This window comes from Mauremys reevesii, linkage group 1 (genome assembly GCF_016161935.1).
Source record: "Mauremys reevesii isolate NIE-2019 linkage group 1, ASM1616193v1, whole genome shotgun sequence".
NCBI lineage: Eukaryota > Metazoa > Chordata > Testudines > Geoemydidae > Mauremys > Mauremys reevesii.
In genome coordinates this window covers 107,305,108-107,322,184 of record NC_052623.1, presented here as the reverse complement: position 1 = coordinate 107,322,184, position 17,077 = coordinate 107,305,108, and the positions used below count along the sequence as shown (strand labels likewise).

General features: G+C 39.0%; 2 long non-coding RNA genes across 5 annotated transcripts in view; one reads left to right on the top strand and one right to left on the bottom strand.

Moving 5' to 3' along the window:
- LOC120376490 overlaps positions 1–16,039 on the top strand; it is a 35,542-nt gene extending 19,503 nt beyond the window's left edge. For 2 of the 4 annotated variants that reach the window (XR_005587358.1, XR_005587367.1), the window contains exon 6: positions 15,806–16,039. This is a non-coding gene — a long non-coding RNA (uncharacterized LOC120376490). Of the gene's footprint in view, positions 1–1,742; positions 1,870–1,901; positions 2,020–15,805 lie in introns of those variants that run through there. The other 2 variants (XR_005587362.1, XR_005587373.1) reach the window with 2 other exon arrangements.
- Positions 4,928–14,059, bottom strand: LOC120397979. The gene is made up of 3 exons (XR_005594116.1): positions 13,945–14,059; positions 5,546–5,630; positions 4,928–5,040 (listed from the first exon to the last, which is right to left on the bottom strand). It is a non-coding gene; the product is annotated as an uncharacterized LOC120397979 (long non-coding RNA).
- Positions 16,040–17,077: the final 1,038 nt, after the last annotated feature.

The following is a 17,077-nucleotide window of genomic DNA, read 5'->3' as shown; positions in this document are numbered from 1 at the left end:
GGGGGTGGATGGGGCAGTGGGGGGCAGTCGGGGCAGTCAGGGGAAGGGGTGCCAGGGGCGGTAAGGGAGAAGTTTGGAAGGGGCAGGGGTACTGGGCAGGGGCAGGCAGGAATCAGAGGAGGGGTTGGATGGGGTGGCGGGGGCAGGCAGAGGTGGGGGTTTGGCCCTGAGGACAGTCAGGGGACAGGGAGCAGGGGTGTGTAGATGGAACAGAGGTCCCGGGGGACTATGAGGGAACGGGGGCATTGGATGGGGCAGGAGTCCTGGGAGGGGCATCAGGGAGTGAGAAGCAGGGGGAGGGGATAGGGGGCGGGGACCAGGCCATTCCTGTCTGTTTGGAGAGGCACAACCTCCCCTAACTGGCCCTCCACAAAATTTCCGAATCCTTATGTGGCCCTCAGGCCAAAAAGTTTGCCCACCCCTGTGGTAGTGTGCAAAAAGCAGATATGGCCCAGGAAGTGTGATGCTTTCCTTTCCTTTCCTTTGGGGATTCTGTTGATTGACAGTTTTGCTGGCCATGCCCAACCTGTGAGGGTATATACCGCTCCCCTGGAAGGGAAGAACATGCACAAGTCTGAAGTGAAACTTGCAAAACAATTTCAAGTGGCTGTTTTGTTTTTTCCAATTTTTCCTACCATCTGTATTTTTGGGGGTTTTGTGTACATCAGGAGGAGAATGTAGGAGCCATAACTTATCTATTCAAAGCTAAAGTCCTTTAACAGAGAGTGAGGGTGCATGTGTGTGAGGACAAGATGGTAGTAGCTTACATTTTCTTAAACTTTCATAATGAATTTCATGTATTTTGTCAAGTAAACAAAATAGACAAAAGAAACATGAAATAAACAGTCACAAATAAAGCTGTTTATCCTTCCTAACTCACCAGCCAATTTTCTTCAGATGTCCTAGGGGGCTGCATCTCTGCTTTCTATTTGTATTCAAAATCTGTCTTCTTATCGTAAACTGTAGGTGTTAGATGTTCAGGAGAGAAGCCAGTGGAGATCTATCTCTAAGGAACCCTGTTGTAAAGGGTGCAGGGGAAGATGTGAGCCTGTGTACTGTTCCTTTAAAAAGGAAAAATGTGCAAGAAGCCAAGCCAAAAGGGAGAGGAGGGCCAAGGGAGATTCTGTTGGAAGCTCTGCAGTAAAGCAGACAGGACAGCTTTGGGCATTTTGTCTTCCTTATTCTAATGGAGCGCCTTGTTTAAAATCCTAACTACTGAATGACCTCTCATGGTTTTCTTTACTGATCCAAAGGTTATAATGCTCTGCTTATTCATATAAAGGTCTGATAATAGCTTCCATGATTTCTCTGAGCCTCTGCTTGTGACAAAAGCATGCATATTTATGTGTTACTTTTAAAAAAAAATTAATACTCATCAATATTTTTAAGATCAAATGTTAGTTACTTTTATTGCCTTCCTCATTTATAAGTACTATTTCAGCTTTACTCCCTACTGCATACATTAATAATCTGATTTATTGTTGGCTCCTCTTTGCATTAAGCTTCATCTGAGGTTTGGAATCTGGTAAAGCATTCCGTCTGGTCAGTCTACTTAATGGACTCATTAAATTGAAAGTCTGATAAAGAGCTGAAGTTTGAACTATTTTTTTTCTTGCCACTTATTTATGCTGGCTTAGGAATGAGGCAATTGAAGACACATTGTCATGTGACAAAAAAAACCCCAAAAGCAAGGAGTCCTTGTGGCACCTTAGAGACTAACAATTATTTTTTTGCTGATCCAGACTAACACGGCTACCATTGAAACCTCTCATGTGACAATGGCAAAGAATTTCAGAGTCACTTTCTTCTAACACTGAACATGGAACTTGATTTAAATAAGAGAAGTGGTGCTATCCCTAAAGCTAATCTCTGTGTGTGTCTATATGTACTTCATTTTACAGCTTCTCTTAGAGCTTTCCCAACCACCTTCTTGCCACAGTTTTAAAGAAAGAGCCAACATACCTTCACATGATGCAAACACCATAATTTAATTGAATACAATTTTATATACGTGCAAACAGAAAATTCAAAATGTGGGGTACTTCATTTGCATGGATTGCGTATTCAGTTTCCATTTCTTTATGCTGTATTTTTTGCTTAATCTGTATTTTTTTTAAATAAATGAAATATTTGTTGAAAATATTTAAAGCACTAGTTATTAGGGTAAAGTGGAATAATACCACTATGCAAGCCTCCATTAATACTATGCTAATACCTGATGCATTTGCCAGTCCACCTTTATGTCCTACAAAACTCAGACTGCTTTGACCCTATCCTTATCCTGGATATTAACCGCCAACATTGTCAAAATATGTAGAGTTTTGGGGGATTTTTTTTTTGGAGGGGAGAGGGCGTGGTATGTAGACTAGAGTTGCCAAGGAAATAAAACTCAATCACCTATTGTCTCAAGGCTCCCAATCTAGTTTCAACCCTAGCACCATTTACAGGCCAAATCCTGTTCACCTTCTGCATGCAAGTAACCCTAATGAAAATAAAGTGCAGAGTATTATTGCTACGGAGAAGTAAGTAAGGAGAGCAGTATTTGTCCCTACCTTGTTATCCATATTTTATAAAGTTTACACTTGACATAAACACTTGTGTTGCCTAGCAATTTTATTAAAGAGCTCTGAATAATGCATGTTTGTGTACAACTAACAAACTCAGGAGTTTGTATTATGTTAACAGATGCACTGCAAATCTTTCCAGTTCAAAAACAGTTTGATTACCAAATCGCTAGACTGATCCAATATGTATGCAGTCAGATTGAGTAATAGTCTTCTGCATATGAAATAATGATAATACTTTGCATCTGAAGCACCTTCCGTCTGTGCACCTCAAAGTGCTTTGCACCTATAAATAATTTAGATCGCACAGTACCTCTGTTCTTCAGGGGACCTAATCCAATATTTTCATCACCTGTATGCATGCATGTTGCAATATACATGCCCAAATAGACAATGTAATAATTTTACCACTAGCTCTTCTCACATGTAATAGCACTGCTGGACCATATTATCATAACTCGAATTCCTCAGTGGTTTATCTCATCGCAGGATAATCTTGTTACAGATGATCTTGTTTACTGAATAGTTTCAGTGCAAGACATTCTCATTCATGACTAATCCTGGGGATTTGTCACCTGGGATCTAAACTGTAACTGAATCTCAGTAAAAGAAAAAGAGCCCATATGTAGCTCCCTTCATTAGGCTACTAATCATGACACCCTCTTCTAAAGTCTGACTCTGTATCTTGGAGAAAAATATAATTCCTCGTGACACAGTAGGGCTTCTATCAAAACAATCAGTCTGAAATTGACTTTTTTAATAGTATTATCATAAAATGCTGTAAAAATTAGTGTAGGAAATTGAAATGCAGAGGAAAAACGGTTGTTTGCTGGTCTATTATTTTAATACTTTAGGAAGCAGCATGATTGTGTATTGTTTATTCTGATGATCTTATTAACTGGGCAACTTGTTTAAGTTATTTTTTTCTCTATAGCCAAGAACAAATAAACATTTGTAAATTGTTGTATTAAGATCACATCTGTGGAGCAGGGAAAAATAATACTATTTTTGCTAATCTGAATTGCACAAATTTTAAAATCTAATATTGCTTAGGCTTGCACAGTGTAGGGAGCACAAAAGCATCAAAAGGATTTAAACTTTATAAGAGCTACAGTGTTGACAGAGGCAATATAAACAAGATTAGGTGTGATGATGCACAGCTGTGTGCAGAGGGACAGATTTAAATAGATTGCAAATTGATCTCTTAATGTATTAAACAAACAAAAGCAATGCAGGATGGTGATGCAGAAATTGAGTCTTTTACAGCCTAATTTTTTGGTAGGAAGAAGGAACATTTAGTAAAATGGGGTTCTCTAATTCTGAGGCACTTCAGCTAGTTCCCATCCATGGGAAAGTATACACAAGGACATAGTCACGTCAATGACCTCAGCAACAAAGTCTGCTATAAAAAGAAACAATTATTTCGTGCTGTTGTGCAAATGACTTCATGAAAGTATATGGACATCAGAAAATGGTGGACATTCACCATTCAGATTTCGTAAAATACAGAATCAGATTTCTAAACAGTTTATGCAAGTTAATATTTGTAAATGTAACTCCACTGTCAAAATGTGAACTTCGCTTTGAAGTGCTGTCTCATAAGGAAAAAAAGACAACATGATGCAGAACTCAGCATTGCTAGATTTGCTGTCAGTATATATTTCTTGTTGATATTTAACATTTCCTAGTTAAAAATACTTTAAGCTGCTAAAACTGTAAATATTTATTTATTAAGCATTAAAAATCCATAAGAGAATTTTGTAATTTACTGGAGAAAATCTGTGTTAGAAAGCCTAGCTATTCATAATTAAAATTAAGCTTACATTAAAAAAAAAGCCAAATATTGGAAAATATCAGAATGCACCACTAAGGTCACCCTAATAACCTTAACTTTTCCCCATCAATCACTCACTTTGTCACATAGTTAAAATCTCTTTAACTAAAATGTCTCGTAAGCTTAGGGAGTGTTCAGTCTGTGGCTATGGATATGAAATCCATTAAATCTACTTCATTTACATAGTTTGGCAGTGGGATTGAGAGCTCTAGAGTAAATTATTTTGGTTTTGTAAATATTTGTCTATGATACAAAAGTGTGATTTTCCCACCAACCTACTTTACCAGTATATAAACTATCTATTTCTGATCCAGCCCTTTACATGGAGAGAGAGAGTGTCAAATGGAATAATCCTCACTGAAAATAACAGATTAATATAAATCTGAAGTTTCTAGATCAAGTCATTTAGGAATGATGACAAATTAAAAAAATGAGTAATTTTCAAAAATAATCTCACATTTTGCATAAACTGCATTTATTCCCAAATAGAATGATCAATTTGCATCAGAATTTCTAGAAATAAAAAGTACCTCTGCATAAGATCGAAAGTATATGAAGTTCAAAGTAGACTGCTCTAATTTTGGTGAAGTGTAGCGGCAGCTGTTAAGATCTGCTTCACAATAGCACTGGCTTTAGCATCAACTATAAAAAAAAATTGTGCTTAGCATTAGATAATGCACGACATCTTCAATGCATTTACAAACATTAATTAAGTAATTAATAATATGTAATGTCAGATTGTGTCTAAATTGCAGTGCTCTCTGGTATGTGAATAGAGAAGCTATATTACAGCCTGAGCTCCCTCAGAGAATTCTGACTGATTTGGCTGAAATTCTTCCTAGAGAGAGGCTCCTACACAGTCTGTGCTACAGATACAGCTTCACCAAACTTGCAACAGGTGCAATCTGTGCTTCCATCTGTGCTCATCCAGCTCTATTGGCTAATGAGGAGAGGAAGGCTGGGCTTTGGCCTTCTCTTTCTCCTGTCCCCTCTGCCAGTGATTCCCGATATACGATCACAAGCATCCACAGAGCAGAATTCTTAAGGGCTTTTGAAAAGCTGAATTTGAAAACGATACCAAATGTATTCTTTGTCTGAAATGATAAAGCATTTAGTAGAACGCTGAAGGTTCAGGAGAGTTGTTTACCAGATATTCGAATTATGGCAAAAAGGTTGTCTCATTTCTCCCACACCTCTTAACTTGCAAACTCCATAGTATTTTCCAACTTCACCTGGAAGACAAATAAAATTACACCACTAAAGTCCTCTCAAATTCCCTGATCTGATTCAGGCATCAGGTGATATTTATGCATAGAAATGGCAGTTTGCAGGCTTTCCAAATAAAATATTTCTGTGTACTGTAGAAAATAATGAGAATCAGGGTGATGAGCTGCATTAGGGAAAGCAAAGACAAAGGAAATTCACTGTGTTTAGCTTGAATAAATCAATACCAGTATGTATATCAGGGATAATATTGGGATTTTAAGCTTGAGAAGGAGAGGACAGATGGAGAATGCTTTTATAGACCCAACATTGCTAGTAGCACAGTTTAAATTATTAACAGCCAACTCTTTTAATAAAACCCTCCCTGCACTCACAAGAGAGCTATTTTTTTTAAAGGCATCTTCTCACTAGGCAGGTTTTTTCCCCGCTCCAACAGCTCTCTGTAAAACTCATTCTATAAAGTAACCCAAGTGCTTCTGAGAACTGAATTAAGTTTCTTGAGCTTGCTTTGAAAACTTTGATACAATTTGTGAGTGTACAAGCTTTTATTTATCATGTGGCAATCTTGTCCAAGACAACGTGATGTCTGAGCTACTTAGTTTGTGTGAAATCATGGGATGAGTGAGGGGAGACAAATAAGGAGCAGAAGGCACATAGAAGAAATATGCTTCATGTTAATAAACCACATGTTTAAAAAATAAAGACCAAATAAAAATGGAAGTAGCATAGGTAAATATGAACAGTTTAAAATAAGATCTTAACAAAATTTATTTTTAAAGTGTGACAAACACTAATAACCATGAATAGTTCTTGGTTTTGTTTTCTTGGTAAGAAATATGTCAAATATGCTGAGAAATTCTAGCACACATTACAGTCCAGCTATTGCTGCTAATATTCAGGAGGAATTGCCACTCCTTTGGGGGTAATTATTAGAGCTGGGAAATTTGTGGAAACAAGTATTCCTGGATGCGTTTGAGAATTTTGAATCGCAGTGCAATGCAATGCAACCTTTTGGTTAGCTTTTCCACAAACGTTTGTACAGTTGTTGTTTATTGTTATTTGCATGAATGCCTAAGGAAGGACATCTTATTCATGTCAATACAGATATGTATGCTTGAAGAAACTTATTTATTTGTGAATGAGTGTAAGCAGGAAGAACTCGCCTAGCTCATGCTGGCTTTGTGTGTTGTAAGGGAGGCAAGAGAGAATAAGAGAGTGAGAGGGCCAATGATTTTTGAAAAAGTAGCCATGTGATTCGACTCTATGCCCCCATCCCCAAGATGAGCAAAAAATGTTCCAGAAGGCCTGGGGCTGTCTTCCTTGGTGCTAAACTCCTATTGCCTCATAGCAGAGCATTGACAGGAATAGACACTTTCTAAAATCTGGATTTGCAGTGTGAAAGTTTCAAGCCCTCATAGCTGTGTAGACATTTTGGGCTCTGAAACCTGGAAAGGGGGTGGGTTTCAGAGACCAAGCTCCAGCCTGAGCAGAAATGTCTACCTGGCTAGTTTTTGTGCTGTTGCGCGAGCCTGAGTCAGTAAACCTGGGCTCTGAGACTCACTGCTGCAGGTGTTTCTCTAGTTACTTCCTAATGCCCAGGGAAATAGCAGTTGCATGGAGCTTCCTCACCTCTGTACTCCCCCACCCCACCCTTAGTCTCCCGTTATACCTGGATGCTCACACTTGATCCCACACTTGACACAAAATGGTGGAAGGAGGCAGGCAGGGCCGGATTAAGGTTATGAGAGTCCTAAATATGAATTATATATTGCAGAAAAAAAATATGAAGTCCAACTTTTATTTACATTATATTTACATATTACCTATGTAAAATTAACAAATTTATTCTACTGTCACTACACTCAATTCTTCAAACAAACATTTTTTTCCCTAGCTTTATCTGTGGCAAAGTCATGAATGATGTCATTGTATTTCAAAGACCTGACAATTTCATTCTCAATGTTCAAGAGGGACAAAACACTGAGATGCTCTTGAGTCAGAGTGGATCGGAGGACATTTTTGACTCTGTTTAGAAGAGAGAAGGAATGTTCTCAACTACAGTTAGTAATCATTAGTGACAAATGCAGCTGTAATGCATTGTCAACATTTGGGAAACGTTCTATCACATTGGATTCAGTGATAACTTGGTACATCCAAATAGATTTGTTTTCATCATCTTTTCTCTCTATATCTGAGTGATGTGAATTCAACAAATTGAACACATTCTTAAGTAAAAGCTATTGGGAGATCATCTGAGTACCTCTGACACAGATGTTTGATACCTTCACTGACTTCAGAACTTGAAATGTTAGGCGAAAAATTTGTCAGTACACTAAATGTTTTGTCAATATTTTTCTAAGCCTTGATCCGATGTTCTAATGAACTCTTCAGTTTGTTGATGAGTATTAACTCTGAAGGCTTCCTTGTCACTGAATGAGTGGGCAGTTGCATCTTCACATGTCTTCTGTCTTTTGTGGCGTTTGGCTGACTTATCTTCGTGGTTAGCAGTCCTTGCAGTCCCCTGAATTTCATACTCATCAAAACTATCCCGCATTTGTTGAAGAACAGTTCCAAGACTCCTCATCAGGTTTACAGCAGTAGAAAGGTCAATTTGAGGACTTTGCAAGCTTAAACTGCACCTGATATATGGCTGAAGTATATCATTCCAAACCTCACATAAAATACCAGTTTCCAAAGTGTGCATTACATCACTCAGGATCTTCGCATCTTTTCTTGTTGCTGATTTTTTGAGATTCATGATCCTTGATGCTCTCTGGTGCTTCAAGGATGTTGGGGGTATCCCAGAACAACTGCATTCACAACTTCAGCATTGACACTCCACCGTCCCCCTGATAGTGATTTGGGCACTGGGCATCCCTTTGGTAGTGAATCACTAAGAATCATTCAATTACTTGTTTGATGCAGAGAAAAAACTGTACGATTCTTGGACAAATCCAGAAAAAGAAAGTGCTTCAACACAACTATCCACAGTAGACAGGCCAACAAGGTTGAGTGAGTGTGCAGCACATGGTATGTAATCAACCAAAGCATTGTGCTCTTTTATCTTTGGCAAATATTCAGGGATGCAGACAATCATATTATTATTTGGATTGTCATAGCTTTGGCCATGACAAAGACGGATGCCAATCCCATTTTCGGTGAGGAAATCAAGTAGCTACGAGACAAGTTTCTCCCCAGTGGCTGGGGATGTTTAGGAAGGTCAGGAAATGCTCAGCTTGGCCTCTGGGTAGCACATAACACAAGCTGATTTACATGTGACATATTCAATGTTAAGTTGATGGACACTGAAAAATATCCCATATCTTTGATCTCATCTACAATGACTGATAGTGTCTTCTTTTCTAGCAGTGCAATGAATTAATCACAAATAGTCTTTGATAGATATGATGTATGGCCTTTTCTACAATTTGTGCGTTCACTGATGTGCTGAGCTAAGAAAGGGTCAACTTAGCGATTAGCTCTGGAACGCCAAGGTAATTGCCATTGTGTTTCAATCCCACAGTCTCATCTGAGCCATGGAATGGCAGACCACACTCAGCAAGAAAAGCTATGGTTTCAACTACACATTGGAGAACGTTCTTCCAATAAGCACGAGCTTCCAGAAACTGGTTTTCCATTTGGGTATCAGTTCTGCTACTCATTTTCTTTTGGGCACAGTAACTGCTAACTGACAATGTATGCTGCTCACTCATTGTATAATTGGTAATGTATGCAGTATTCTTCCAATCATTGAAGCCTTCACAGAACATTCCCCACTTTTTTATATCAGAAAACAAGCAGCAATAAAAATAGTACACTTTCTTCTTAGAAGGCAAATAGATGAGCCATTCTCATTTGCCAATCTGTTTGTTAGACTGCATATATTCAAACATAGATAACTATTCTGATAGGTATACTCTCGCTTTGTCAATGAAAAGTCAGCATCTAGATTCTGGCATTTCTGTGGGCCCTTCTCAGTCCAACATGCAATGAGCTCTTGAGAAGTCATGTCCCACTCGCCTTGATCATTAGAGAAGGATATTTTTGTATTACTATAACTGGGAAAGTCTTCAGAGGAGTGGGGTGACACTGCAGCTAGAGAAGTCACAGGAGGCTGCTCCTTTTCATCAGGCACAGCTGGTTCACTTGGGCTGGTATTCGCCTGGACTTCCTCATCACCAGACTTAGTAGGAGGAACAAATGTTAGGAGAGGAGGAGTACCTTTCAGCACTACATCTTGTCTTTGCCATCTTTCTTTGGCCTCCTTCAATTTCTGTCATCCTCCTTTCTTCAACATGGTTTCTATTGTCCAGTGTAGGCCTACTGTGTACAAAGTTCAGTATTGCTTGGGGCCACAAACACTTAGCCCACAAAGACAAAATTACAACCACCATAAATTCACAATCTTGATGGATTCATTTGTACAAAGCAATATCTAATGAGACAAAACTTTTCCGATGGCCCCGCTACTGTCGCTCAGTTGTTACTTCAGTATGGAATGGACAGCCTACAGTAGGGCCTAAAAATAGCAGGGCCTAAGTTTATAGCATTATTAACCTATGGATCAATCCGGCCCTGGAGGCAGGGGAATTTTAGTCCCTCATATTCCTTCATGTGGCTGAATAGCTCTGAGCAATCTGCTAGCCTTAAGTAAATATCATTATATATGAGAAACTAGCTCCCAAATAAAAAGTGTTTTTACTTGGAGATTGAGCTATACACTTGTTACTATGTTAGTTTGCCTTGCACATTCTTCGTACCTTTAGATCTTTTAAAATCCATTATAATTAATTATTTGCCAAATAACATATCAGAAAATCATACTTCATTATACCCTTTTTGTGACCAAACTTTTGTTGTTGTTGTTGTTGTTTCTAAAAAGTAAATGTATTTATTTGGTGTATGCAATCTGGTCAAGCCAAACCACAGCGTTCTTATCAAGAATGGTCAAGGCACAAAAACCTCCAGGAAGTTGAGTCATTCTGCAGTCCTCAACAATGTGTGTCATGGTTTGTGGCTGCTCACGCTGACATAGTGGACTGTCCCTAAAACATTCTAAATGATCTATACAGGATATACATGAAAGTTACAAAACAGTGGTTCTCAAAGCTGGTCCACCACTTGTTCAGGGAAAGCCCCTGACGGGCTGGGCCAGTTTGTTTACCTGCCACATCCACAGGTTCGGCCGATCACGGCTCCCACTGGCCACGGTTCACTGCTCCAGGCTAATGGGGGCTATGGGAAGCGGCTTGGGCCGAGGGATGTGCTGCCTGCCCTTCCTGCAGCCGCATTGGCCTGGAGAAGCAAACCGCAGCCAGTGGGAGCCGTGATTGGCCAAACCTGCGGACACAGCAGATAAACAGCCCAGTCTGCCAGCAGCTTTCCCTGAACAAGTGGTGAACCAGCTTTGAGAACCACTGCTATAGAACACACACATGCTGCAAAATAAGAATACTGCAGAAAAGTGTGTGTGTGTGTGTGTGTGTGTGCTTTCCAGATTTAAAGGCCCAGCCCTCTCTGGCAAAACAGTAGAATATTTGCTGAACTGGAGTCTAGGATTTGGCCTTAAATAAGTAAATGCATGGAACTTACCTTAAAATCTAAGGTCCAGATTGTGCCCTCATCTGAACTTTAAAGTTGTATATCCACTTGCAACTTTAGTTGATTCTAAAGGTTGGAATTGAGCTTAATGCATGTACTATTATGAGAAAAATGGGAGTTGGAAATCAATTTTAAAAGACCAGTCAGATGCATACATCCATTATTAAAAAAAATTGAAGAAATAAAAATATCTGACTCCAGAGTTCTCCCTCCAATGAGCTTATCTATATGAAGGATGCAGTTAATTAATATTTGTTTAATAAAATTGTATTGTGGATGCTCTTTCTTGGACCAATATTCTCAAATGAACATTAAAATGTATTTAAGAAACTATCCTAATACCATGCGGTTAATTTATTGATGCTGGAATATATACAAGTTACATGTATTAAATTATTGATGAATTGCTAAATTCTTTATATTGGGAATCCATATCTGTTCACCTCTTTGGAGTGATGTATTTAGAGCTTTCTAGCTCTGAAGTGCTTTTTAACATAACTAGTACTTCAATGGAAAACGTCTGGCAATTACAATGCAATACATCTGCAAACAGAATGGATTCTGTTCTAATCTTAACTCCAAAAATGGGAACTTCAAAAGATTTAGAAAAAGATGTATAACATATGAAAATACATATCTGCCATATATAAGGACTAGTTAACTAATTTGCTCTCTTGGTTTTTTTTTTAAAATAAATATTACATATAATTCTTTGAATTCAAACTCATAAAAACTGTTGATGAGATTCAGCTTCAGAAGAATGTTTCCTGACCCATAATATTTCAAAAAACACATTTCTGGAAACTTTGCTATATTAAATCTTAATAATATAGGGGTCTGGAGCAATCATTATTGAGTTGTCATCAGAGTCTACAGGATATAAATCTAAACAAATGCCTCTAGTATAAAAAGAATTCCTTATTAAAACCACCTTTCTTTTAAGGCTATATTACCTCAATATGTTATTTTTGTGTGTTTTTAGCAGGGCTTCTTCTTATGTCCCCATAACTAGTCAACTGCCAGCTTGAGTTGCATCAAAACTAGAGCTATTATGTCTGTGAAAAGCTGCATGACAAGAAATGTTACATTTTAAAGAAAAGCTTGTCAATTTGTTGATTATATGGAAACATTAATTAAAGCCACCGGAGTCTCTCTGTTTTTCTCAGGCTCAAGAAGTGAAAGCAATTAAAGTTAATATTGGGTGGTTCAGTCCACACATATTCTTTTTCCACATCATATTGTCTTTGATGACCCTTTAAATAAAAACCCAATTTTTTACTCCATCTGTGTCCCATGTCCAGTGATGCTAACAAGCACTTGTGGTTCCAGGTCTGATCTTGACTTTGACATTTGATGTCAATGTGGTGAAATTTACTGCAGTTTTTGAAATATGCTTTTGTGGGGGGTCTAAGAACACCATATTTTGTGAGGGGTGGAGCAGTAGTGAAGCCATACTCAAAGATGTTTCAGAAAATTGTGGTTAATGGGCTATATATAGTGTATATATATATATATATATTACCCCTTTATAAGCCGAGCAGCTAGTCAAAGTTCAGGACCTTGGGAAGGTGACAGTTGGGAGGAAAAAGTGGTGAGAGTCAGGTATTTCTTTGGTGTAGTTTTGTTTATGTACAAAGAATGTACAAAGTTCTGTGTCTCTGGACACAGAAGGAATCAAATAGCAGGAAACAGCTTCTTTTGCCCACAAACAAAAACAACAACAAAGGGGGGTGAGTTTCATATGCCTGGGCAGCAGCCAAAGCACGAATGTCTACACTGAGGCTTTGGCTACACTTGCACTTCAAAGCGCTGCCGCGGCAGCGCTTTGAAGCGCTAAGTGTAGTCAAAGCGCCAGTGCTGGGAGAGAGCTCTCCCAGCGCTGTCTGTACTCCACCTCCCTGTGGGGAATAACGTACAGCGCTGGGAGCTGTGCTCCCAGTGCTGGGGCTTTGACCACACTGGCGCTTTGCAGTGCTGCAATTTGCAGCGCTGGAGAGGGTGTGTTTTCACACCCTGCTGCAGCACTGCAAATTTGCAAGTGTAGCCAAGGCCTGACTGATTTTTAGCCCCAGAGTCCAAGCCCAGTCAACCCAAGTCCATTTACCTGGGCTCTGAGACTCAGTTTCTTTCTTTCATAGAATGTCAGGGTTGGAAGGGACCTCAGGAGGTCATCTAGTCCAACCCCCTGCTCAAAGCAGGGCCAATCCCCAGACACCTAAATGGCCCCTTTAAGGATTGAACTTACAACCCTGGGTTTAGCAGGCCAATGCTCAAACCACTAGAGCTACCTCACCCTCTTCTTTCTTTCTTTCTTTCTTTCTTTCTTCTTTTTGTTTTCTTCTTATTGAAGTGTGGACATACCTACTAGGCCTTGTTTTAGGCATGGCTTCTTAAGTGTTCTTGACAAGGATCTGAAGTGAAGGATTTGTTCACACCCAATTTCAAAGAGGCTTCACTATCACACCATAGTCAGAGATCTGAATTTATTTCATGTGATTTATTTCAGATCATGTTGCCACTAAATAGAAAAAATGCTGGCAGGCCAAAGTTAATTTTCAGTGATACCCCATATGGTTGGTAAGTTACCAGCTAATAATGCTTCCATGAATGTGTGTTACCACCATTACCTAAATCCCTTAAGTATAAAGCTCTTCTTTTAAACAAGGCAGTTTCCTGCATGTCCAATCATTCTATGCTGACAATCCAACATGGAATTCTTACCATTGGCCTATTAGCATCTATTCATGAATTTTCAAAGCCTTAGCAGGTGTGTAAGGAATTTCTGACGCTATCTTATTTCAAAACAAGAAAGTTGCCATCTGTTTCTGTCATGCAGGAGGAAAGTTCAGTTAGTGGCAGCTGACATGTAAATTCCAGAGCTGTTGAGCCAGCAGTTCCAAAAACTGGTTTTGTCAGTTATCAGATAGTTAGGAACAGCCATTTGGTATAATGAAGCCAATTATCAGGAAGTTGTTGTGTATTGGCTTTTGTCAGGTAATTCAGCACATTTGAAAAGTTTACAAAACCACAAGGATGATCAATTATTGTAAAACTGCCAAATAGTCTGAAACCTGACACTTACTTTTTTGTTAATAATTGTTTCCAGTGTGCAAATTGACTTATTTATTAGACTTTGTGATAGTGATTATTACCCCTGAATTTGATTATAAAGTTTTTGGGCTGTGACACACTAGCCAACATTAGCTTCAAACGTGACAAGAACGTTACTGATTATTTACAAATAAATGGAAAAGAGACTTAATAACTTATTGGCAACCTGATTCCATATATGTAAATTGACCTATCAGAGTTGGGTTATTGTGTTATAATTTGAAATACATCTGAGGGTCACCTCATCCAAAAGCCACTGACTAAGCTGTAGTAATGGTCCATCACAGTGGTGGTATAATTTATTCGTCAGGTGAGAGCTGGGGTCAGAATTACATTGTGATAGAAGGTTATTTCATGGTAGACGAGATAATATAACTGGTTGTGGGGAAAAAAAATCACAGGGATTTTATTTAAACCAGAAGAAATGGAACTGGATTCCACCTATCTATAGTAACATTAAATACATGAAGAATACATGTTATAAAAAATAGCAATTTGGACACACACACTCACACACATTATAACTTACTACTAAGTGTACTTAACTAAATACAACGCTCTAAATAAAAAAAAATCTATATCTATTTCTATATGCAAAGGCTATTATCTTAGGTTGTTATATTATTATAATTATTTTATTTATAATTTACTAGTTCAAAGTTCCCCTTTCCCCAGATATCTCACTGGGTGTTGTCTAATGCCCAAGTCAGTCTTTGAGCGGCAAGCGTCTCTCATGACTTTCTGTAGAGATTGATTTAACTCCAGCCTGTGGGGGTGCACATTAGACCAGACCCACTAGATCTGAAGGATGATCAGATCTGATGCTCGGGAACATGCCATCAGACATGGACTGACCTGACCAACCAGCTTTAAACCGACAGGACCCTCTCCTGAACATCTATCTGTTGTGCTAAATCTCAGCCTCTTCACTCACTCTTGGTTTCTTTCAGTTCTGGTTTCTCCCCGTCCCTCTTGTTGCCCTTTGCTCTGTCACCCTTTTTCTTTCCAGTTAATCCTGACTCTCTGTTGCTGCCTCTGTCCCTCCTCTTCCATCCCCCTCTTCTCACTGTCATTTCACCTCCCCTTGAAAGGAGGGCCACCTCCACCCACTTTTTCCAGAGAATAATGACAGGGCATTCACCCTGAACACACCTTAAATCACATATCCCCATACAGGGTCAAGTCCCTTTATCATATTTACATATAGCAGAGTTCTCCAACTTCTTGCTCACAATGGATTCTGGAGACATTACAATGTCATCCTATATGCAGAGTGTGTGTGATATGTACTGCAGTTTGAGCATCACCTATGGCACATTTTTGAATATTTCCATTGATGTCAGTCTTGCAAAGAGCAACAAATCCAGCTTTCTGATAGGGCACCAGAGTGACAGTGGTGTGAACAGACTCCTATACAAGATCTGGCACTAATGGCATAAAACTCTGTTCCTCTCCCTTTCTGAACAACCAGACACTCCTGTTAAAGAAGCCAGAATTGCAATGGAATGGAGCCACTTGGCTACTTGCAGTTTATTGATGTGGATCATCATCATTTCCAGGAAGCAAAGCAACTAACTCCCTTCTTCATAAATGGTGTAATTGCCCTTAAATATCCAGAGAGAAAGAGACTGAGAGTACAGCTGCTAGAGTGTCTTGTAGGGGACAGTCGAGTTTTCCATCTTGCTCCTAATGGTCTATGGCTGAAGACAACACATTTCCTTTGTGTATTCAAATGCTACCTGAGAAAAGATTATTTTTACTTGTTGTGGTTTGAACTGATATCTTAAGAGTGCAGCACATTTTTAATGCATAAAGGAAGGATGGTCCTTTATTTTAAGGCACAGGTCTGAGGTTTAGTATAAATGTGTTCTAATCCTGTGTCTGCCACAGACTTCCTGTGTTATTAAGGAGAAGCTTCCGTGATGGAAAGACAGCTGGGTCAAATTTCAGAGAATGGTGTTGGTCTGTATCATTTTGGAGGGGGGGCACTGGGCCAAACCTAAATGATGCTATAATCCAGTGTGCCAGGTCACAATGCCACTTGGTTGGGGGGGGGCATCTCAAATCTGGATTAATTTCACACTTACGAATGATATCTAGACTGTAAGGCATAAAACAGGATATTTCTGGAGGTCTGACTATCATGACCGGTACACAACAGGGCACTAGCTTGAAGTGGAATTACAGTGATTCTATTTTCGTAAACACATTTAAAGCAAACACTTGGGAAATATATCCAGCTATAGACATCAGCAAACCTTACATGACAGATTTAGACTGTGAGTGACTCAGAACAGAGACCATCTCTGATTATATAATTGTACAGAACCTAGCATGATAGGGTCCTGATCTCAGTTTGGACCTTTAGTCACTATCATATTACAAATTAATAGCCATGTAGTAGGTTGATAAATGTTGTGACCCTAAGCTGCATGGTTTTTTTATAAAAAAAAATAAAAATCTAAAACTATAGCTCATTTCAAGGACACAGGCATTTAAAATTAATGTCTGTTCTCTCTATAGCTAGTTTCAAAGAGGCTTTGTTTAATGATCAGTTTATGGCTGTGGAAATGTATTAGCCACACTATAGCTTTAGCTCTGTATACACAAAGAGAATTGCAGGACGAGAATAAGGAGATACCAGCTGCTGTCCTGTGCAACTTCAGTGCTTAGGAAGAATGTATTAGTGCCACAGAAACCAGGGTTTATACACCTTTGGAAAACAGGAGTCTACCACAAACAT